General features: G+C 41.9%; 1 protein-coding gene across 3 annotated transcripts in view; it reads right to left on the bottom strand.

The window, feature by feature from the left end:
- Positions 1-24,840, bottom strand: part of LOC108103695 (sex peptide receptor) — a 50,536-nt gene that overhangs the window by 13,336 nt on the left and 12,360 nt on the right. Inside the window, exon 1 of one of the 3 annotated variants that reach the window (XM_017209290.2) lies at positions 11,528-11,622. The exons of the other annotated variants lie outside the window; for them this stretch is intronic. The gene's annotated coding sequence lies outside the window, so the exon portion shown is untranslated. Of the gene's footprint in view, positions 1-11,527; positions 11,623-24,840 lie in introns of those variants that run through there. 3 annotated transcript variants of the gene reach the window in all.

The raw sequence follows: 24,840 nt of genomic DNA, 5'->3' as shown, positions 1-24,840 counted from the left end.
CTTATTTCTTGTGGAAAATATAAATCAGCTTATAGAAAGTATGTAAAAACCTAAAATTGAAGTTCTTAACTTTTCTCTCAGTGTACACACGTACACTCAGTTGCACGCTCGCACACTTATGCATAGTCAAGTCATCATCATAAAGCGATTAGTGGAACTAAAAGTGCCATTAAAATGCCTCGGCTTATGCCTCTTACGTCCCATCTCCATCTCTTTCTCTCGCACTTTCCCTGTCTCTTTCTCGCCACGGACATCTCCGTCCAAATGAATTTCCAATATATATATATTGTAGTTTCGTCCACAGAGGATATAGCCTTCGGTGGTATCAATTGAGCATTACCCCCGAGATACGTGTAATTGATGATGAAAAGAGCACTCGAAATGGCTTACTACCTTTTTCGATCTACTACCTTTTACGTGTAAGTGATGATGAAAAGATTTATTGATGATGAAAAGAGCACACGAAATGGCTTAATACTTTTTGCGGTCTACTACCTTTTCCTTACTACCTTTTCTTACTACCTTTTCTGACTACCTTTTCTTACTACCTTTTCTTACTACCTTTTCTTACTACCTTTTCCTTTTACCTTTTCCTTTTACCTTTTCCTACTACCTTTTCCTACTACCTTTTTCTACTACATTTTCCTACTACTTTTTTCTACAACTAATATTTACTTTTCCTCAACTTTTCCCTACTCTAACCTTTTAAAGTCAAATCCCACAAGGAAATAGAAAGTCAAGCTTATTGCAAGGTCAACATTGAAGCAGTGCATCGATTTCGCTGCCATTTTCACACCATTTTCCACACACAGCCCTAGTCACGCCCACTTTCCCTGAACAACGCCCTCGCTGACAAAGACTTGTTTTCACAGGACCAACAAACAGCGAAAAAAATCGATCAAATAGAACGATGTCGTCGTCGCAAAATCGGGAGGAGCGTGGGCGGTTGCTTTTGGTAGATGAACTTAATTGTACTTTTTAGCCGGGCCAAAAAAAAAGACAGAAAAAACAGAAAGCAGAAAACACCAAATTTCCCCCTAAAGGCCTCGATGGGCTGAGCGTGGGAAAATGGGGCGTACGAAGAGTGGGCATGGTCGTTGCCCCAGGACAAGATGAATGAACGAGGGGAGGGCTGGCTGCGCCTTTCGAATGGCTTAAGTAATTTTCCATTTTCCATTTAGCCGACTCTCTTGACATTTTTGTCTCTTGCCCTTCATTTTTTTGTTGTTTTTTTTAATGTTTGCCTTCCCTGGCTTATGATGCCCTTCTGTGGGTGGCTTGGGCGCTGCTTTTTGTTGTCATCTATTTAATTTTTTGCTCCCATTTTCCTTTTTGCAAAAGCAATGAATACATTTTACAGCAGCCAGCAGTCAGCAGCCATATGAAAAGCCATGTATGCATGGCATTAAATGCCATGGGAAAACTGGATAATAAATGAAAATGTGACATCTTTTTTTTTAGCCATCACTTATGGCTAGAATGTAGTTAACCAACTCTCTAGCCAAACTGCATTCTTTTCCTGCTGTTTCCTGCTCGCCAACTCGTAGACTTAATCATTTGTAATCGATTAGGCGATAAGAGGGAGCGCCCCTTCTTTCCTCCCTCCCTGCTTTTCCTGCTTTTCCTGCCTTGCCCCGCCTTTCCTTCGAGCATACAAAACGAGATAAAGCAGCAACATTAGGCCGTGCGGCAAAAAAGAAACTTCGCAGACATGTTGAATTAGTATTTCACATACGCTTTCCCCCTCGACCTACGACCAGATTTTCCATGGCTTTTCCACCAAACCAAACGCTTAAAGCGTTTAGAGTTCTCTCTCGCCTAATCGCCAAAGCGAAACTTTTTCGATTTGGGAATTAAAATAAAAAGGCATCAGAAATAATAGCTGAATGGCCCCTGGCTAAGGAGGATTTTCTCTTGGCTCCCTTCTCCTAGTTTTTTTCATCCGGCACCCTATAGCAGCTGAATTTTCCAGCTTCCCCTCTGGCTAACCTAGAGAGGGGCCCACCGAAACTTTTCCCGGCCACTCTGCACGCATCGCTGGGTGCTGGCTTTCTCGCCGCTTTCGACTTTAATGGGCAAAGCCATAACGTAACGTACAGCGTACAGCGTACAGCCCCACCACCCAGTCCAGCGCCCCGTGTGGAAAAGCCGCCTAGATAAGTGATAAGCCGCCACACACAAATTGGCAGCACCTTGCGTGTCTGGGGCACATAAAAAGGATTAGATGTCTGCCTCGACATGACAGCAGCCCGCCCTTCGCTCTCCTTCCAAGTCAACAAAAAGAAAATCTCAATCTGAATCGGGAATTCCGCTTTATTGGAAAGATCAGAGCGCCGGCGGGGGGGTGGGCGGTCGGTCTGCTGCTACATCCGCTCACTTTACAGCTACATTTCGCTTTCACCGCCGGGAAAAGCTTCTTAGCTGCCTGGCTAGAATATCTAATATATATATCTCTGTGGCCACAAAGGGGATTATGCAGCATTAACTGATTAATTTTGCAAAAGGCACTTTACAGCTTTAGTAGTATAACTTTTTGTGAATTTTTAGCCAGATACCCCAGTTTTTCCAGATTTCACAGAGATATATAAGTGCTGGACGAAATAATATACCCAGGTAATGGCAAATATTTACTGCCCTGGGTCACCACTGCGTATGAGCAACCATGTTTTTGTTGCAACATTGCTCATCCGCCGTGTTGACCCCCTCCCCCCTAAATGGAGTATATAAACTGCCGCAGTAATGAATTCCAACTCTTTCTGCTGCAGTTGCCTAGCCAAAAACCTAACTGAATCATTCAAATTGAATTGTATTATTTAAGCAGCTGCTGCAGCCGTCGTGGCACCTCCATTTTTATTGCCAATTCAATTTGAATAGCAACGGCTAAGCTGTAAACTCCCAGCCAGGCTGGCTAGCTAACCACCCTACATCCGTTTCTCCTTTACGCCGGAAATGAAGTTTAAACACAACACTCTCGACGAGTTCAAAAAACCCCTAACTACTGTACATATTCAGATACATATATAAATATATATATTTGAATATATATCGCAGCGGTGGTGCGTGTGGAAGGAATGCAGTTCGTTATTCGAAATGGCAAGCATTTACATCGCAAAGCCGGCTCAAAGCCGGGCCCTAAGCACTTACTCGTACCGCTCTGCCATTACCGTTACGATTACCGCTACACTTACAGTTAAAGTTACCTTCGCTGGCCTTAGCTTCAACGTTGGCAACTGCAAAATATGCAAATTTCCGCACCCAAACCTAGTGGAGGACACTGCTGCTGCCTGCTGCTGGTGCTGCTGCCACCGTGGGCTAAAGCTGGCGAATAATGAGAAAATAAGATGGTTTCATGGAAAATCGATGGATTTTCTGGGTTTCTTAAAGGGTGAAATGTGATTTCTCTTATTTGGAATGATACTCCTGCCTAAGCAGCTTCTTTTTTGCCTTAAAACCTATCTTTTCTATCCTTAAATTTCATCTTTTACTTTCCTAAACACACCTTTTCTAGGAACATCTAGACTTTCCACACATTTCCCAAAATAAAATTCCTAACCAAGGTTGGACCCTCCTTCAATCCATCTCTGCTTGACATTCAGAGACGCCTGGCAGTCCTTGACAAGTTTTAATATTTAATGCTGCGAACAGAAATGCAATTATAAAACGAGAACCGAGATACTAGACTAGCAGAGAGCCCAAGCCACACGCAATTTGGTAGATTTATAAATCTATTTAAGTAGAATGTGACGGCCTGCGGCGGAAAATCTGCGCTGCGGGCTACAACGACTATGTCTCACTACAAGGGCTTTGGCTTCGAGAGTTATTTAATGACCTCATCACAAGTTGCTTTCAAGCTGCGAAAATTACTCAATTCCTGAAACTTATTATTTACAGAATGCTTCCTAGGAAGCATCCTCAGCATTTCAAGCATTTCGAGCATTTATTAGGCCAAGAGGACTCGAGTAATTTGGCAAGTAATTGCCATTGTTGTTGTTTGTCGGCAAGTTCCTTCTTAGCTGGGCTTGGCCTGGGCCTGGCTTAAAGCCAACAGCGAGAGTGCAGTTCGAGTTCGGCTGCCTACTATCCCTTTCAATTTCCTTGGACTTCTTGTCTTTACGTAATATGAAATTTAAAATCCAGCTAAGAGAGTGGGTATACCTCTGGCTGGCAGGCAGGCAAGCAGGCAGAGGCAGAGGCAGTGCTGGGCTGTGCGAGTGTCACGTGCTGGATATGCCTGACAAACAATAACAAGAAAGAGATGATCGACACGGGGGTACTCATTAAATGATATGCCTTAGAAATAGCTAGATTATAGAAATATATAACCTATATCTTATTATATTGCCTTACTAACCAGATCTTAGCTATAACCATCACACCCCTCATTACTTCTTAACTACAGGGTATCCTTAAGCAAGGCAGCGGCACACATCCAGCAGACATCCACAGGCAAATGCGTCGTTAACATATGTTGTAGTCGAGTTTCGCAACCAAATTTATCCGCATATGTATTCCCATGTGTGTGTGTGTGTGTGTTTGTGTGTGTGTGCGGGCTTTTTCTATAACAATTTGCCAAATGTTTGTAGAAAATGTACGAGTTTTTCATACCTCCGCAGACGGGCAAACGGGCAGACGGGCAGAAGAGGGGCTGAAACGTTGCCAGGAGCCAGGCTAAATCTTTTCGGCCGCCTCCATTGAAAAGTGGCTAAAGTGTTGGGCGCGCACTGAGTGCAGGCAAAACGGAAAGCCAGAGGAAAACACTGGAAAATATATACATACTAGTAGTGTATCTACACACACTAACACACTAACACACACACACCCACACAAACACCGCAAACATGTGTGCAAAAGTTAAACAGAAATTTAAAGCAGCACGAAAAGCTTTGGAAAATATAATTTGCTGCCAAACTCAACGAATTAAACTAAAAGTTGACAACCGCAGTGGAAATAGAAAGGAAATATGTCCACGAAACTTTCACCAACAACTTTTTGTTGCTTTGGTAAATGACATATATAGCCCGATATGGAAGGGATATGGAAAGGGTTGTTGGCTTTTACATTCCAACCAGTTTAATGCCTATTCCAAGCTATATATTTGCCAATATCTTTCAGATATCTCATCTCAACTGCCGACAGGATCGTGCAATTAATCTCGCCATAACAAGTGGAAAGTTGGCAAAGCCCCAGAGAACCGAGAACCCAGAACCCAGAACCCAGAACCCACCATAATCCCCGTCAAAGTTGTTCACAAACTTTCTGCCTTTCGCTAGTTATGAACCGTCGGAACACTAAGCTAAGCCTTCCCCCTCCCTTCTACCAATGCACAGTCTTGGCCAGAAATCCAAATCCGAATGCCTTTTTTTTTGGCTTTTGTCGCCAGCCACTTGAGAGAGGCAGCAGCAGCAGCAGCAGCAGCAGTCTCCCCAGACAGGGTTTAATGTGCTGGAAAGCCACTTGGCTGCCAAATTGAAATAGTTGCCGGTATATAGCCGGACACCTGTTCGATTTTACGGAAAATTAAGCAAACCAAATGGCCGAATTGGCCTAAAGATCTGACCGCTAATTGAAAAACTGATCGCCAAACATAAAACTTCATGGCCCGAGATTTATCAGTCCCTACTATATATATTTTCTACATATAGATATATTTTTATCTAATGGGCGGGCAGGCAGGGCAGACAATTTAATAACAAATAGTGTCCATCAAGCAAACAGACAGCGATTACAGAAGGGCCAGGCCAGGCCAGAGGAATGTTTCCTGGCCGTCGCTCACATTTGACAAGCATTTGATAGCAGCAGCAGCAGCAGCTTTTGGGCAAATTTATTTTCTGGTTTTTCATCACTCGATTTATGTGGCCAAATCAAATGAAATTCCACCCGCTGGCTGGCTGGCTGGCTGGCTTTGTCTCAATTAAACTGGCAGTCGCCTCCAAGGAATTTTCATTTCGAATGCAAAAATCAATAAAAAAAAATATGAATGAAAAGCCGGAAAAATGATTCCAGAGTTTAGCCACAAAAATGTTTAACATGAAAAGCAGCGCTCCGACTTTCAATAATTTATACAGTTTTTGTTATGGAAAAGTGGAGTCAACTTGGGAAATTCAACATTCAGAAAAGTAAGTTCTAGTTTTTAGTTTTAGTTTTTAACTTTTGGAAAATGCAAATATTGGCTTAATCGCGCAGCCACAAACTGTGATTTATTTTGCTTACTAGCTTAGATAATAATTTATTATTTGATATCCCCCCGCTGCTTGTTTCCGTAATAAAATCTATATTAATCCCCTCTGTTCGGGGCGCAACTAATTTAAGGTTTTCCCTGTGGTTCGATTTAAATGCTTCTTCTTTTTGCCTGGAAAATCCGCTTTGCTGCGCAAAAAAAGGGGGGGAAGGGAAGTGCGAGTGAGTTCGTCCCTAAGCTCGCTTTAAGCCAAATTTCAGTTCCAGGCAGTGGAAACAATTGGATGCCATTGGCATGTTTACTTGGCCACAACCTCGAACTGGAAAACCACTGAAAACCACCCCCAACCCCAACCCAACTGCATATGTAAAATAAATGAAAATTTTCCAGAATATGAAAACATGGCCAGCAGCATTTTGGTGGCCAGCAGAAAACCTAAACCATGACTGATGATTGCCATTCAGGTTCGGGACTTCCAATTAAATATTTTCGAATATTTTCCAATACCATTCTTCCTCGTTTTCTTCTCTCCATTTTCCATTGATTTCCCCCTCATTTTCCACTCTACTATATACATTTTTCTAATTGAACTGCGTCATTGGGCTGGACTACTACTACTACTGGACTAGTGTAAATCAACTTCAGGGGACTCAGTTGGGTAAACAAAAAGATATATACTCGAGAACATATATCCGAATCGGGGGAGGTAGCTTATATCTGTAGGACCTGGCGGGCGGTCAAAGTGCCAAGCGATTTACGATCTTGCAGCCGGAGTTATATATATTGGGCTGGGAATCGGACTATATCTATATAAATTGATTTAATTAGTTTATGCACCTCCCTCCATCCACCCACCCACCCACTCGCCTTCTGCCAATTAGTCTTACTTCGTTGGCGCTCTCATTTCTGTTTTCTAGCTGATTTTTCCCATTTTCATTCATTTCGTTTCGTTATTCGCCGCCGCCAGCTCAGCTGCTGGCCAACTTTTGATTGACTTGGCCCCTTGTCGCCCTTTTTTGGCCAAAAGCTGCTAACAAAAGCTGCGAGCTGTGCGCCCAATTGGATTTAATTATGCAAAGATATTTATCTAGCCCTACACTCTCTCTCTCTCTCTGCTATTATTGTTATGGGAAATGGGAAATGGGCAAAGGAAAAAGGAAAAGCCAGCTAGCCTCGCAGGCTTGGGCTACAAAAACATTCAAATCCACTGCAAGCTGTTGGATAATGCAGGAAAAACTTTTACTATAAATTGCCCCTACAAATTAGAAGAGAAGAAAGCTTGGAAAAACAAAAAGATTTCCTCGGCCTGATAGGAAGTTCTCTCCCTCCTTCAAGTTGCCAATACAAAGTGGCTGATTTTTAAGAATAAAAAATATATTTTGAATATTTTTTTTGTATGATTTTATGAGACTTGTTTGGGAAGTTAAGACTACCCCCACTACCCCCTTAGGGGTTGAGTTCCATTTTTTTTTTCAGATCTAACATCTAACATTATGATTACTGTCCAGCGATAAGGAGGAGCCACCACACCACTCCCCACCCCCCGCAGGCCAAGTGCTCCCAGCGGAGATGTACAATTATTTTTGGACTGCATGTCCAAAGGGCGAGCAAAGGAAAACTCTGGGATTTTCCAAAGCGTATTTCACAGTCGAACACTCTCGGGCGACGGGCCCCCCGCTTCATTTATTATTCTTGTTCAGTTCATAAGTCCCTCCCTCCCCCCGATCCCTATCCCGATCCCTGGAAAACCTTAGCGGGCGGAACAAAGAGAGTCGAGACGGCGTTCCCTCGAATATTGTCACGAATTCCGACGAGTTTCTGACCAAAATGAACTATAGTCTGAGGGCACGTGTCCCCGTCGGTTGCAGGAGGGGGTGGAGTGGGTGGTTGGGTTGGTTTGGCAAGCCTGCTGCCTAATTAAGTCAAAAGTAAACATGAAAAAGATGTCAGCCAAGTAGAAACGAATCAAAATGGCAGACAGCGTCCAATGAACTAAATGCTAGGCTACACGCTAAGAAAATTCCAAGGGAAATTCAAGAAGAAAATTCTACCTTTTTCAAAGATAAACCATAAAGGAAAAGTTAAGAAAAGTTTCTTAGATAAACTACCTTGCCTTTCATAACAAAAATCAAATTGACATTGACACGAGTTTTCCTTTTAAATTTCCTTCTAAATTTTCCATTTTTCTCGGTCACAAGCCTACCTGCCTGCCTGCCTGCCTGCCTGCCAGCCAACAGCCCCCGAGACTGAGACTGAGACTGAGACTGAGACTGACGAGAATAATAATAACAATAATCAGAAAGAGCAGCTGACCAAGGCCACAGGCCTGGAACTTGCCAGCAGTTCTCGCTTTTCCGATGGCGGACAAAATCACTTAAGTCCCGCCAAACAGCTCCCATAGGCCGCATAAATATGAACTTGAAACCAAAGAAGGCTAAAATTATAGGCCATTTTCGAGTTGGAGTAACAGAAAAGTGAGTACTCTTCCAGGGAAATCTTTCTTAAGTTGAAAATTATGAAAATTAATACAAAATTTAACAAGTTTTTCCTTGATTTTCTTGATTTTCCTAACCCAAAGTGTCCTGTCTTATTACTTAGTCAATATACCCCATCGAAAAGTTAACCATTTAATGTTTCATGAACTCAGCTTTGGCCCAGAATCTGGGGACTTCTCCTCCCTTGGCTGGACGACAATTATTTCGTTTCACAATCTTAAGTTAGTTCTCCTGGGGGAGTGTTTATGGCCAGATGATAAAAATAATATCCGCTGGGCCTAAACTACTGGCGCATCGAGGCCCATAAACATAATTAATATACAAGGCGTTAACAAATTTTAATTGGCCGAATACTCGGAATATCACAGCACAGCGGACCCATAATTACCCTCATAAAGAGAATTCGAAATTTCCAGATGGGGAATTCTAATTAGAAGACTGCCTCTTAAGACGGCTTTTTCTTCAAAATTTCCAATTTAACTTTCCTTCTTTTATGGTTTGTTAAAGTCTTAAGTGATATTTTGAGAATATTTACAGGAAAAGTGCTTCTTATGCTTCTCGTTTTTCGAGTTATATTCCCTATTATGCTTTTCCCCAATGCCATTTCCATGCCATTCCCACACACACATCATCCTCATCATCATCGAAGGCTCCTCCCTTAACTAGTTTGATGCCTCATAATGAACATTTGTCGCAGGCCGCATAAGTACGTGGCAAACTGTGAGATGAACAGCGGAAAAGTCGGCAAAAGCCGGGGACAAGGCGAGAAAAGTCAGCAACCAGCAGCAGACCCAGCTGCTGACCAAAATCAATCGAAGTGAATCAATTACGCCATTTGCCAGTATCAGCCCTGAATCTGCTTTTGCTCTTGCTTCTGTCTCTTTCATTTCTACCCTTTTCCCTTCTCTTTCTCTTGAAAGGGTCGTCGTACCACAGACGGAGAGATGAGATTCGGCCTGGAGTAAAGTTTACATCGAGTTCGGTAATCGTGACAAATTCCATCGAATGATGAGCACACTTCATTGAAGCGTCGGTATCGATGCCCATCAAAAGCATCCCAGAGCTGCGTCCCTCTAATTATATGTAAGCATATATATCGGTCTATATATATATATCCTATATATATAGAGAAAGTAATGCCTGCCCAGTGGGTCCATGAACTGTTAATTTCTATGGTAATGTCATTCCGTCCAGCAGCTGCCTTGGGCTTTGTCTTTGTCTCCGATTTCGACTTCTGCTCATTTGACTTCTGCCAAGGGTTCACTTAACCAATTTTCCAGCGATTTATGGGTCGGGAAAACCTATAGAAAACGTAGTTAGCTTTGAACTTGAAATTTTGGACGCTCTTTAAGGAATATTTTGAGTGCCAAACTTTGAACTTTTTCCAACTACTTCTTCATCATTTTCTAACATTAATATTTCCTCTGCTGCATTTTCTTTTTTCAAATACTTTTCCTAAGGCTGCTGCCTCGGCTGCTTCTGGCTTCTGCTACACCCTGGCCTTAACTGGCCTTATTATTGTGTCGTATTTCCTTTGCATACCCATTGAACGAACAGCAAAGGGTATATGGAATGTAGAAACCTTTCACTGACTAAGAAACCTTTTCCTAGCTTAAAACTTGAAAGTCATTTAGTTCTCTCCTTAGCTTAGCTAGCCATACCTTTAAGGGGTATATTTATAGTCGCATCTTCTTTAGACTTCCTTCTTGTTTTGTTAGCTGCTCTTGCGGAGCTTCAATTTTCCTACTGCGGTCTTAGACTTCCTCCTCCGCGGCCTTTGTGGTCTCTTGCTTCTTCTTTTCTTAGCCTCAATTCCAAGTTCTTAGAGGCACGAAGATGTTTCAGCTGCACGGCAATAAAGTTTTCCCTATTTTCCCGAAATCTAAACCATGCCAATTCAAACTTTTAAGATTTATATGGAAAAAAAACTCTTAACAAAAAGCAGCCCTCAAACTAATTAAATATCTCAAAAAAAGAAATCTATAAAATTTGATGATTTTTCTGCCACTGCAGCTTTGATTGCAGTTTCTTCTTGCCTCGTGGGCTAAGCTGGTTCTGGTTCTGATTCTGATGCCCTCTTCTTTTTATAGGCCAATACTAGAGATGATATTATGGCTGGCAAGTCGGTCGCTTGGTCGCTCTTCGAAGTTCTTGCTGCTCGCACCGCTTCGCTGAATGTTGTTGACAGGCTTTTAAGGGACCCCGAGACCTCAAGACCCCTTGACAACCCAGCACCCTCCTCTATATATATATATATATATGTATGTGTAAGGAAAAGTTGGCATCCATTAAATTGAGTTTTTATATTGAGACGCTTGGCAGACGACCGGTCGGTTGGTCGGTTGGTCGGTCTAACGGTAATTGAATTAGATGTCTCTCCTCCCCCCCACTTTAACACCACCTCTCCCCCCACCTACTCCCTCTCTTCATGTCATCTAATTTCTCCTCAGTTACTTGCCTGGCAATTAAATGCAATTTATTAATATTTTTATGACCATCGGTGTGTACTTTGCATCCGAGTGGCGGCCCTCGTTTCGTTTAGTGTAAATAAAGTCGCCTGTAAACGAGGCCAAATTGAGTTGTAAAAATGTTTTACAGGCGCAAAAAAAAGAAAAGAAAAGCGAAAACCTCATAAATTAGGCATTTGGGTGGCCGGCCAGGCAAGAGGTTCTTACGTAAATATTTCTCAGACTCTTCACTAACGAAACCCATTATTAGTAAGGTATGCTGAGCGCAGCTTCATAACAGAAATAAGCTATCAAAAGAGAGTCTATATCATAAAAGTAAGAACCGTAACTTACAAGAAGAAGAGAGCTTTGTAAGAAGTTAACTAACTCTAACTTAAAGATCTCACCTTGCAAGAGTTTTCCAATGAAAACTAAAAACAGAACAGCGCTTCCTTCCGCTTTTTCAAAACTCACTTCTTGATCTGCCGACAGCTCAAGCTCAACTGCAGTCTAGCAGCTGCAAGGCACTTGGACTATCTAAACTAATAATTAAAGTGAAACGCCACAATATTTCCTAATCCTCCCAATTAAAAACGATCAAAACTAATTTAAAAAAACTATAAAACTTAAACGACTAGACTATCAGAGAATGTTACAAGGGGGAAATACCAGCGGCATTTGATTTACACCTTTCAACACGCCTTCAAAGCCTCGCCACTTGAGGCGGGAAAAACAACTCATAGATATTCCACATACGCGCCGTGGTGTGCGCCGTAAAAGCCAAGGCAAATGCGAAATCAAGTCGAGTATATACGCTGGCACTAAACCAGTCACTTTTCAGCAATTTATTGTCGATTTTATGCATAGATATCTCTCTATTGAGTTCTATGCTGCCATCTATATGTGAGAGAGTTTGTTCGGTGTTAACTGGAAAACTGTTTTTGGCCATTGTTTGGGGGAGTGCCACTCAGTTTTGGGGGTAAAAAACTAGGAAAACATTCGAACACCGAAAGAAAAGTTTGATTTTTTTTAAGAATTCTTTTAAGTTTTAATATTTTTTTACAGATATTTTGAGATATTGATGGGGATTAAGCCCTTCTTTAGCCAGTTTAATAAACAAATTTCCCATTTATTAGATTTTTTCCTTGCTTTTCCCTTCAAGTTTTTGTCATTTTTGCCTGTGTCTGCCTCTGCCTGCCTGCCTGCCTGCCAGCCTGCCTGTCCATAGTTGTCAGCCTATTTGTTATTGTTGACCGATTTTCCCCCTTTCTTTTTGGCCGTGTCCACTACGAACACTCAACAAATATGCTGGCTGTATGGAAAAGATAGCAACGCAACATCAAGTGCACTGCCGGCAGATCCCCCAGCGAAAAAACAAGGAAGGAGGAGGAGGAGGAGTAGGGGGGGTAGAGCGTGGAAATTGGAACAATACGGATGGGCCACACCCCCTGGTTTTCCTCTGTTCCTCCGGCATTTTCAGTGGCCCCCGTGGAATCTGTGCCGAGCATGTGTATGGGGTGAGTATGTGTGTGTTTAGGGAGATTTGCCTTAATTAAATTCCAGAATAAAAGGATTTCCCTTTGGCCAGTCAGCCAGCCTGGGCTTTAAGCTCTCTCTCTCGCCTTTATATCTTTTGACAAAAGTCTTAGCGCGACTTACTCGAGCCTTTGGCAACAGATTTTAATTACGGCTATAAATCATAGACCATCCATCCCCCCAGCTAGGCTTCTAGCCACCACCCACCCTTGATTATCTCATAGTTACCTCACATGCCAGGCAAACACGTGAAATCTAAACTGGAAAACCTGAAAACCTAAAACTTCCTAGAGTTTGTTATTATCTTCCCATCTTGTTATGATTTATTTCCCAGCTTTTTAATCACTGCAATTAATCTCAGTGTATTTGCCTTTCAGGGGGGCGGGGGGGGCTGGAAATTAACAGCCCTGCCAAATTACTGCAGTTTCATTGTGTTCCCGGGACCTGCCAATCATTCTGATGATGCCTTCACAGTTCGTGGCCCAAATTTACAGCACACAAAAGTTGCGCATTAAAAAGTTCACCTAATAGTTGTTAGTAGTTATCCCTTAGCCAGTTACTCCCCTGACCCCTAGGACACTCCTCCTCCTGCTCCTCCACCTCCTTCTGCTCCTCCCTCTCCAATCCCAGACAAAACGTGCTGGGAATTCATTAGCTTGGCATATGAAAATGGGCCTTAAGCTTCATTGGGCCGCAGAGCTTGGATAATTATGGCAAACTTTTGCCAGTTTTCAGTTTCCAGTTGGGATTCTCACCACAATGGCCACGGCGGGACTCTATCTAATGGAGGCCAAATGGGGTCATAACTTCAAAAGAGCAAAGTTATTTTAAGTTCTAAACGGAAATTGGTACTAATATTTATAAGAAAAAAACCAATTGAGATGCAAGTAGCCAATCATCAAGCTCGAAGACGACTCCTTCCTGCAGTTTGCTAACGAACTTAATGATTTCCTTGAGTCCCTGTCCCTGTCCCTAAGCTCTTCTTAACCCCTCTTTTGCAGCCAGTCTGGCTGTTGTGGTTTCTTTCCCCCTAAAACTGGGACACTCAAACTTTTCTTGTTCAACATTTCTGGTTTTCCTGACACCTTCTCTCTCATCACCCAGTTCCTGCGCTGCCACCGCGGATAATCCAAATGAATCCACAGTTCGAAGACCGTTAAGCAGTTTGCTAATTGCATACCAAGACCCGCATCTTCGCACTTTACAACTTTTTTAATGGCTGTCAGCGGAGACTGCGAGGAATCGTATAGTCAGTCGTATGTATATATATATCAGTCCTATATATATATATGTATAGTAACTGTATAGTATAGTGGCGAGTCGACTAAATGCCTTTTACGGGATTATCTGCGGCGACAGATCTTGGCCAGACTGGCGCGTGTTGCAAATAAATTCCTCGTTTTTGGTTTTGCCCTTTGTTTTTGGACATTTTTTCCTCCTCCTCTTTCTCCTCCTCCTCTTCTCTTTCTGCTTCTTCTGCTTCTTCTTCTTCTTCTTCTTGCTTCAGCAACACTTGCCACTTGCCACTTGTTTGCTAAACAATTTTAAAATCCAAAACCCAAAAAGAACGAAAAAATACGTAACAAGCATCTTCTAGCAGAGCTTGCTTCTTCGCTCGTCACCAGCTAAGGTCACGACAGCGTCTCGTCTCATTGTCCAAATATTGCGCGTTGGCATCGTTACTAACCACTGCCACGCCTACCGCCCAATGCCCTTTACTTTTACCAGCCCAGATTTACGATTGACCAAAAGTCATTGTCCCATTAAAAACTTCCATCATTTGCCTGGCGTTGTCATAACTCGACAGTGAGCTATATTCTCGAAAATCATACATTATCTGGATATATATACATGGACTATATCCCCCTCTATATATACCCCTCCCTCTACATAAGCACTTTACATATTTTTGCAAAAAAATAAACACAATTCCGCCTTCATTTTCATGCTGGCCATTGTGAGCTTCGAGTGTTTTATCCACTTTGATTGAATTCACAGAACAGTTTTTTGCTGGCCCAATGAATAAATAACTGCGGCGGACGGTAATACAACGGTGAAATGGAAATTAATTTCAGCCAAAAGTAATCAATCTTTCATCAAAGGACTCAATATTTAAGCTAGTTTTTATGCCGGGACATGTTTTTGATTTAAATCGAATTAAATTTATCAAAAAGTTTTATGAAAAGCAGAGCCGCCAAAGGCAGGAAAATTCCCAAAAAAAAGAAGTTCCTAAAACCTCACAAACTCCTAGCGCTGCTATAAAAATAACCACAAAAGTTCACTAGTTTCTCATTTGCAATTAACACAAGAAGGAGGAAAGCTCTGGGGTGGTAAGTACCATATATCACTCATACGCCCGGTGGGTCCAGTTCGGTCTGCTTGTCAGCTGATAAGACAGAGCAGCTCTTCCAAATCGCTGGACAGCAGAGGATAGAGGCTATGCTCAGCACATATAAAAGCAATGACCTCTTGGAGGAGAAGAGTAGAACCCATACACCCATACAGGCAAACCAAAATTTGTGCATAATTTCGGATTCACTTTCGTCCTTGATGAATCTGGACATCGAAACTGGTGGGGTCGATGACTAATGTGCTGCTGCTGCTGCTGCTGCTACTGCTACGGGGCTAGCGCGGTTGATTTGTAATTTATTTTGGCATTTTCGGGTGCTCTTCTAAGAGCAAATAAATCGTCGCAAGGCACCAGCCTCGGCCCCTTTGGCTAGTCATTACATTTTAAATAAGGTCAACAAAATGTATATTTCGGGTCCTGCTAATTGCTACAAGCCTCGCCTCGCCTCGCCTTTCTTTGGGTGCCCCACTCAAGCTTTCAAATGGCCATAAATTTCGCTTCTTTTTAGGGTGAAAGAAGGGTCAGGTCAATGTGTGAACATGCAAAAACAAGAAAAAAGGGAGCAAGGAATCGGTGGAAAATCAACATTGAAGTCTTGGGAAAATTCCACTTCTCTGTTTCGCTACCCCTCTACCCTGCCCTCTATACCTTGCCTATTTTCTCTATCTTACCATGTCCCCTCTGTCCTGTGATCTGTCCCCTCTGTCACTCTGCCTGTAACACTTTGTTAATCGAACTACAGAAAAGGTTGAAAAAAGGATTTAGACATATTGAAAGGTTGGCAGAAGTTATCAAATTCTAGTTTAGCTGACGAAGTTTGCAAGGCTGTCTATTGGATTGGCCAAATAACTTCGGTTTTGCCAAGTCCGCAAACGTCTACCTTCTACAAATGGCCTAAATGCCATATGGTGCAGGCTTTTCAAATCATTCTAAGATTATGAAATGATCTTAATATTAAATGCCATAAATCATTAAAATCGCTCGGCAGCTCGGCATTTCATATAATAGAAATCCTCTTGTTAAAACTTTAAAATTTTGTCAGTCTTGATTTTCCCCCACAAAAAGTCACTATTTTTCTCATAACTAAGCCTATAAAGGTCAGAATATGGAATGTAATATCTCGTTGAGTTTGTTTTTTAATTCTTAGCAGATCTGCATTCAAAGTTTAATTTGTGAAAATTTTGAAATTCTTCGCAAAAAAAGATGATAAGGAATGATTTATCAGAAAGGGCACCAAACGTCGTTTCTCATAATTTCCCTCAAAATACTATAGTATTATGCCCATAACTCAGCGAATATTGGTCTGAATATGGAATATTATACCTCGTTGAGCTCAGAATTTGATTGCCAACAAAACTGCATTCCCACCTTGAAAAGTAAAATTTTTGCTAATTTTCGTAAATTTTGATGATGGTTACCCCTTATCAAATATGCGAATTTTGGGATTCTTCTTTTTTCACCTCAAAGTGACAGTTTTATTCCCACAACTAAGTCCATAATGGTCCGAATTTGGAATGTAATATCTCGTTGAGCTCGTAATTTAATTTCTAATAAAACTGTATTCCCACCTTAAAAAGTAAAAATTTTCAAAATTTTCACAAATTTTGATGATGTTACCACTTACAAAAATTGCCAAAATTTTAAATTCCCAAAATCAAGAAACGAATGATGAGGAAAGTTTCTCTTGGTTGTTACCTTCACAAAACAGTCATTGCCTTAGCCATGCGGCTTGTTTTGACCAAGTTATAGGCATAAGTCCGATAAAAAAGATTCAATTTTCTGTCAGAAATCAAAATCCAGATTGTTGCCTCAAAATAATCTGAATTCTTCCCACAACAAAGTCAAAAATGGTCCGAATATAGAATGCCATATATCAGTGAACTCGTAATGAAAATTCCCACAAAACTGCATTCACAGTTTAAAAAGTGAAATCTTAGCCATTTTTCCCCCCTTATTGAAGATGGAAAATCCGATTTCTTGCTTTTTTCCCCACAAATTGGCAGTATTTTTCCCATAACTCAGCCAATAATGGTCCGAATATGGAATGTTATACTTCGTTGAAATCGTAATTTAATTTCTAATAAAACTGCTTTCAAGGTTAAAAAAGTAAATTTTTTACCCTTTTTTGCAAAAATTGAAAGGGGGTACCCCTTATCGAAAAAGCGAAATCCGGTTTACTCCGATTTTCTCCTAAAACGGACAGTATTATGTCCATAACTAAACAAGACAATATTAGTCCGAACATGGAATGTAATATCTTGTTGAGTTTGTTTTTTCATGTCCAGTCGATCTGTGTCCCCACATTGAAAAGTAAAATTTGTTCCTTTCTCACAAATTTTGATGATGTTACCCCTTACCCCTTACAAAAAATATGAAATCGCAAAACCAATAATAAGGTAAGTCAGTGTTGATCATTAGCTGCATATAACAGTCATTACTTTGGCTGTGCGTTTTGATTTGACGAAGTTAAAGGTAGAAAACTCATACAAAATATGGCAATTTTCTGTCAAAAGACGTATACTTGATTTAAAGTCAAAAAGAAATCGTTATTCTAGCCACTACATTACAAAAGTGTTCTACATCTCATCTTGCATGTTGAATACTTTCAAATTTGAAAGTAAGATTACATCAATGGCCTGGCCAACGAGATGAGGGGGTTAGATTCCCCAAACAAGTACCTAGAACTGACCTGACAAACTCACAACCCTGAAAAATAAGTTGCCTTTCTTCACTTCGAGCTTCATCTGGCCTTGCAAAATCTAAAGTTATGAAGCTCAGCTTCCTGATTGATGAGAATCCTCTCACGTTGCAGTTTAACCCTAACAAAAACCCAAGCTTTTCAAAATCATTTTCCAATCATAAGAACAGCTCTTTCAAAAGAGTAACTCATTTTGACAAAGTTCGAGTAAAAGAAAACCGCTAAAAATATTGCAAAATTCCCATTATGTTTTTCATTTTCCTTCGAACTGAGCAAAGTTTTTCCCATTTAAATACAATAAAATGTCAGCAGGACAGAAACTTGTCTAGCATCCTTTTGTTCGCCTTTCCAAAGGGTCGGACTTTGGCGGGGGAAAACTATATTCCATGGCCCGCATTTAATTGCTGTCCCAGAAATCCGAAAGTCGAGACCAGAAATGTCCAAAGTCGTTCTTTGATTTCGCTAAGCGATTCCCCCAACATGAAAGTAATTGCACTTTTCTGGGCCCCCGGGCGACATTGTTTCAAATTGAAACTGGCAGATGGACATCTTCCATGCAGGATCCAAGGAGAAGGCCAAGGCAAGTGGCAGTCAGTGGCAGTCGACAGGCCAGGGAGGTGAAAGTTCGTGTGCGTGTCCGAGAGACTAATATGCAGACCAGACTAGGGGGAATCTAAGAATCTCAGAAGGCCTGAAAGTAAGGTAAACAATTTGCATGAACGCCTCCAGACTCTGGCCATATTAGCAACGTTTGACCAAACATTACTTTGCCATCTCAGATGTGTTAATAATACAATTTTATTCGTCAGCAGCAGCAGCAGGGGGGGTGGGGGGTTGGAGGAAAAGCGGAACATAGAAAGTAGAAAGAAAAACGAGTGGAAAAAATTTACGATGCGTGCAGTGGAGGCCTCAATGTTCTGGACAACGAGCCAAATTCTGTGGCCTCCTACAGGCTATTTTTGAAAAGGGTTTGACATTTAAGGCACATTCTAGCAGACACACACGCATAACCCCCAACACACACACCCAACACACTCTCACAGAGGGTTCAAAATGACAAAACGATGTCTAAACGAGCTCCGAACGAGCGGCACAAATACTTGGGCACAAAAAATAAACGTAAAATTAAATAAATAAAATAAAATAAAGCAAAATTTCGAAGCGTGGGGGAGGTATGGGCGCAGCTGTTTTGGAAAAGGGGTTGGAAAATCGGTTTTGTGAGAGGGGGGAGGCAAGGATATCACTTCCCTTGGTCAGTGCTTAACTCACAGACGGCCAGAAAAAAAAAACATCTCCATTCGCCCAATGCCCGATGCCTGACCAGCGTAGACAAAATTGAACACTAAAACGCAAACAAAAACCTTTCTGTTTTCCATAAAAAAGTGTAATAAGAAAAACTACAGTGGTTAAAAGACTAAAAAGATTCTAAAAAGTTCTTAAAAATATTCAAAGTTTAAATTTAAATCAAAGAAAAAACACAATCTAAGGATTTTTTAACTATTTTTTTTAGTTAAGAACTCATTTTTCTACAACCTTTCATTGGCCTTTCTCACAGAAAGACCTGAAACTTGTTTCAAGTCCACTGTGAGGGGGAGGGCACTTCCTCTGGCTCAAGGGCAAGGGTAGGGAGTAGCCGGGGTTTACTTCAAAAGGATATGCAGAGCAGAGCGTGTTATACATTCATTACACACACTCGCACACTCGCACACTCGCACACTCGTACGTTTCACGCACTAAAAAAAGGTAAACGGACCCTTTTGTTAAATGTCTCAATTGGAGCAGAAGTGGCGGTCTGAGGGTTCGCTTCGCCTCATGCTTAATGTGCTTAATGTTTTATGCAGAGGCCAACAAAAGTGTACGAAAAAAAGTGTATAAAAAACGAAACAGAAAACAAAAAACAGAAAAGAGATCACAAGTGCCACAAGTAATACGTTTAATTTATTCATTTAAGGACTTGGCCCACCCCCCTGGTGCCTACCTTCACAGCCATTAAAACTGATGCCGCAATCTTTTTTCAACTTTCCACGGGAAGAAAAGAGAGTTTTCTTTTCCCCTAGTTTCCCTACTAGGAGCTAGTAAGTTCCTTTCATTTTCCCTCTGTGCAGCATAGTTTTCCCGGCCGTGTGTCTCTCTCTCCTTTGATTCCTTTCACTTCGCCCTCATTGCTGATTACATTATTTATTTGCGGCCGTGCGATGCAAGCTCCTCGCTTCGGTCACGCAATCCTAGGTGCCACACAATCAGGGGCGTGGCAAATGTGACAGCCCCAAATTACACATTTTTGAATTGAGCAATTTGTATCTGGTTGTGTGTGGTTGGTTGCCCCTTGCCCTCTGCTCCTAGTCCCTTGCAATAATGCCAATAATAACAATGGGCGCGTGTTTGTTTGTTCGCCACTTGATAAATGAGATGGCCATCAGGGGGTTAAGAGGAGCAAAGAGGGCGCTGCTAGAGGGGTGCGGCCTGCCTACCTCCCCGAAGGTGTTAACTGTCATGGTCGGTGGGGCTTTTCGGGCATTCCTTTCTCCAACGCTTTTCCTTGTACCCCCTCTTGATTAAGTTACTGGGCGTGTTTGCTGCCAGCAGCTGCTCTAGGGCGTGGTCACGCCCATGGATCACTTAAGTCTCGGAGATATATAGTTTTATGCTATATATATAGGTCGCCCGAAGGCGGATACCGAAACTATTAGGCAGACGACAGCAGGCATGTTTTGTCACTAATTTTGGCTAAATTTAAGGAAAATTCTTCACTCAAATCTTAAATTATACAGGAAAAGTCATTCGGTTTTCCTAATTCGACCCTACATAACATCAGCCCACGCCCATTAAAAACGAGTGTGCGGCTGATACAGCCTCTCAGCAGACTGCACTTAAACTCAATTTCATTTAGACGGCAATTGCGACAAGAGGCCCATTAGTCGAGGACACTAGTCCTAGTCCTAGTCCTAGTCCCCTAACATATATCCAACGACTCGATGATGTCCTCGGGCGGATCGAACGGAATAAATATGTAAATTCCAGCAACAAAATCCTCACAGGAGGAGAGAGAGAGGTATGTATATGGAACAAGTGGTGCGTAAAACTGATGACTAGACACGTTGACAATCCAGTTTGCCAACGACGACAAGTTGGGCCATTAAAATGCTCAGAGACTGGGAATAAATATATAGAAAAAAAATCAAAAACAAGAAGAAAAAACAAGAAAAAAACAAAAACAAAGCCAAATGAAGCCGCTGCCCTTGAATGTTTAATAATATCGAGCCGAAAGATGCGATACTCAAACGCGGATTCCAAGACAACTTTGTCAAGTATCTTCTCGCTGTTTATGTAGATATTTAAGCACCCATTACTCGCGGGGTTGAAGGGTATATTGGGCATGTTGAAAGGCTTGTAAGAAACTTCAAGGGAAGGGTTTATGACAAGTTAATGTATCTACTAGATAGCCCTATTCGTTCCATGACTGTGACTACTGCCAGCCTTGATCATGATCCCAGATCGCTTTCATATCTGAACTTTCTCTTTTCATGCTGCTTGCCTTGGCCTCGGCGGTCTAAGTCCTTGTCCTCACCACTGGAGCTTGAGCTGCAGAAACTGCCACTCAGATAAGCTAGAGGTGTGGTACCTTCTAATACCTTCTCCTCCTCTGCTTGCTTTTACTTCTCCACCTCCTGCTCTTGGCCTCTAATCTAACCAGCTCCTGGGCCACTGCCTGCTCTTGGCCTGCTTTAGTTTCCCCTGCAATTTGTCCACCTTCTTGATGGCCTTGGAGTACAGCTAGCTTAATGATTTCCAGGACTTTAAGAAGCATCTCCATCTGGCTCTTCTCATTCCCTTTCTTAGGAAGCCTTGCCTTGCCCTGCCTGATGAGCCAACGTAAAACCAAATCAAAAGTTGCAACCACTAAAGTAGCCAAGAATCCTGGCCCTCCCCCTCCTTACGAGAGACGCCATAAAACCAGCGTTTAAATATCGTTGCATTAAACATGTGGCCAACGATCTAAGGTTGCAACATTGCTAGCTAGCTAGCTAGGATACCTTCGAGCTGCAAGCTGCAAGCTGCAAGCTTAGTTTTCGGCAGCATCTCTCCCTCTCTTTCTCTCTCTTTCTATGGTGGCAATCAGGTTCTGGCTGCCAGCAAAGTGGCACGCAGCGTGTTGCAAGTTTCGAGAAAAAAAAAAACAAAACTAAAAAGGGGATGTTTGGTTGGACTTTCCGCGGGCTACACGCTCATTTAACAGCGCTTCCACTTGGCTATGTGCGTTATTTTTCTGCTAGTTTGCCTTGGCTTTTCCCGTTTTTCCTTCGCTTTTCCACCCCCTATTTTCCACTGCAATCTGCAATTTTGTTTGGGTTATCTTGCTTGTTGTTTTCCGGTCCCCTCTCACCCCTTCCTATAGCTACTCCCTCAAAAGTACTTCTACTCAATTGTTTTCCATGCGATTTTCCCCCTCGCCAGTCAGCAGTGTAAATGTTTTATTGCGCTCTACGACGACAAGGGGGGGGCAGCAGGCAAAGGGAGTCTGAGTCTTTGGCTTGTATTAGCGTAATTCCCGAGCTCATCTGGCGGCGAACTGTGATTGTTGTCCCTCCAGGAAAATCCCTACGTTTCCCAGCAATCTTTTTGGAGTTCATTAATTTTTATGCCACAACTTGGCTGGCTGATTCGAGTGGATGAATCTTGGCCGGGCCAGCTCAGTCACTCACAAAGAATGCAAATCTCAGGTCTCAGGTCTTTCACTCTCTCTCTCTCCTTTGTTGCTAGCTAATAAAAAGCATAATTCCTTGGGAAATTTTCATATTTATGGGCAATGGCCTTTTCGTTTTCCTTTTCCTTCAACATTCCCGCCATTCCTAAAAACCAAAATCCTGCGGCGCGTGTTGCCACTTCAAAAAAATTGTTGCAGTCATATACATAATGCCCTTAGAACGTGAAACTGTTGCAAAGCGCAATAAATTGTAAAAAATATATTATCCCAGCACGAGCACTGACAGCGCAACGACCACGCTGCGTATGAGTGATATTTTTTGAAGTAGGAATGAGAGAAAGTGAAAGAAAGTCCCCTATAGCAGACGGTCAAAACACAAATAAACTTTTGACAAGCTCCTCCGACGACGGCTTGGTTTTGATTATAAGCATATTTATTCGGGAATTTTGAGAATGTGGGGGGAAAAGACATCAAAAAGAAAATTTAAAAGGCAGGTGGAAATGCCAAAAAAGTAGAAATTTCTTCTCAATAACTTTGTTAATTCAATTTAACGCAGCCTTAATTAAGTTATTAACTTGTTTTTTTTTATAAATAAATTAAATTGCCAGCCAGACAGACAGCTACAGCTACAGCGCGATAGCTCAAAATGCACTGCAATTACACTTACGATTCTGTTCTGCTGCTTCTCTTTTTGGCCAGCTGACAAACTTGGCTTAAACTGCAGCTGAAACTGAAACTGAAACTGAAACCAAAACCAAGACACGTTAGTTTTCGCTAGCTGTCAGGGATGGTAACGCGGCGAGACAAGACAAAACAAATGTCGCTCAATTAGGTAAAAGGCAGCAATAATAAACAGGTGACAGGACTGAGACTGCCAGGGAATGCCAGAGAATGCCTGCCGCCTCAGACAGCTTCTGGCCAAATTGAAGCTGGCAGAACGTTAACAAGGCCAAATCACAGTCGCAGTCGCTCGACAGCCATCATCTCATATATAGTATATATACATGGGTATATAGATAGAGGGTTATCTGCGACAATGGCTGGGTTATATCATACTTTCTCCTCTTTCATTCCACACTCCACACTCCCCGCCTGTTTGCCAAGCTCATATGCAAATTCAGTTTTGCCTTTCATAAGCCCGCACATAAACTTTTTTATAATGCCTGCATATGCCAATGAAGAAGAAAGAGGTCGTTGTTACAGCCCCAGCCCTTGCTTTCCCTCTAAACTCAACGCTTTTTCCCCAACCAACACTCTTAGTTTTCCTTCTTGATAAGAAAACCTAAAACCTAAAATCAATCTAAATTTCTTTCCGTGTATAACTCGGAAACCAGCATTTTGCTGGGCCCAAAATAATTGTGGCAAGTTCATAGCAGAAGCACTTTTTCGTGTGTGGCAACTAATTGGCGCCCATAATTGTCAGATGGGTGTGGCTGTGTGGTAGTAGTTGCCTGTTTCTGGCCTTTCCCTTTTGGCCAACGGGAAAACCTCAAACAAATAATTGAACCTCTACGCTCATAAAACTTGCCTCTCTCTCCCAACGCCCCACCCACCTTCAGCCATACATTGTCCGAGTGGCTGCGGTTGCTGGATTCTGGTACTTTTTGTACTTTTTGTTTACTTAAGTTACATTTTACGCACAGTTTATGCTTCCCACCCTGCTAAATTCTTAAGCAAATATAAATTTGGCTTCGTTTTTACTAGTTAGTAGCTCTCCCACCGCAGCTCCGCTTTTTACTGCCCCGTTTTTTGCTAGCCTTTAATGGCAGCCGCAAATTAACTTTAACTAGCCACAAGGTCTTACCAGTAGTCAGTCAACGAACTTGATAGGATATAGGATATAGGATATAGGATATAGGATATAGGATATAGGATATAGGATATAGGATATAGGATATAGGATATAGTATATAGATATACTGTAGTATAAAATCAATCTTAAAAGGCCTTGAAATTCCCAGAAACCAAGATGCCAGCCATCTGATATGGTTATCAACGAGTAGAAAGTCAGCCAAACTAACCCTACTTCGGAATCCTTCAGCAAGTTGCAACTTTTCGCAGCTGCATCATTATCTTTCCCTGCAAATCGGAGAATTTAATAACTCCAAGCTGTATCAGCATTATCGTTATAACTCGTCATCATGATGATGATGATGACGATGTAGCCAGTCTTAATCAAACTCCGCAGAGCAAAAGTTTTCCCTTGCCTTCCCGCCAAGATAGCGAACCAAACTGGGCAAAAGTTTTCACGCTTTACTACATTTTAGTTGCAGCCAGTTGGCCGGTTCAGGATCCAGGTTTTTATGGCCAAATTAATAAGTTTGATAAAAGGCAGAGGCAGAGGTACAGGCAGAGGTGTTTTCACTTTGTGTCGGCGGCAACTTTGTTGCAACAAATTAAAATCAGTTTGAGGCAGCCAACAGCCAGCAGC

Source organism: Drosophila eugracilis, unplaced genomic scaffold, assembly GCF_018153835.1.
Source record: "Drosophila eugracilis isolate 14026-0451.02 unplaced genomic scaffold, ASM1815383v1 contig_2167, whole genome shotgun sequence".
In the NCBI taxonomy this organism is placed as follows: domain Eukaryota; kingdom Metazoa; phylum Arthropoda; class Insecta; order Diptera; family Drosophilidae; genus Drosophila; species Drosophila eugracilis.
This window is presented reverse-complemented; position numbering and strand designations above follow the sequence as displayed.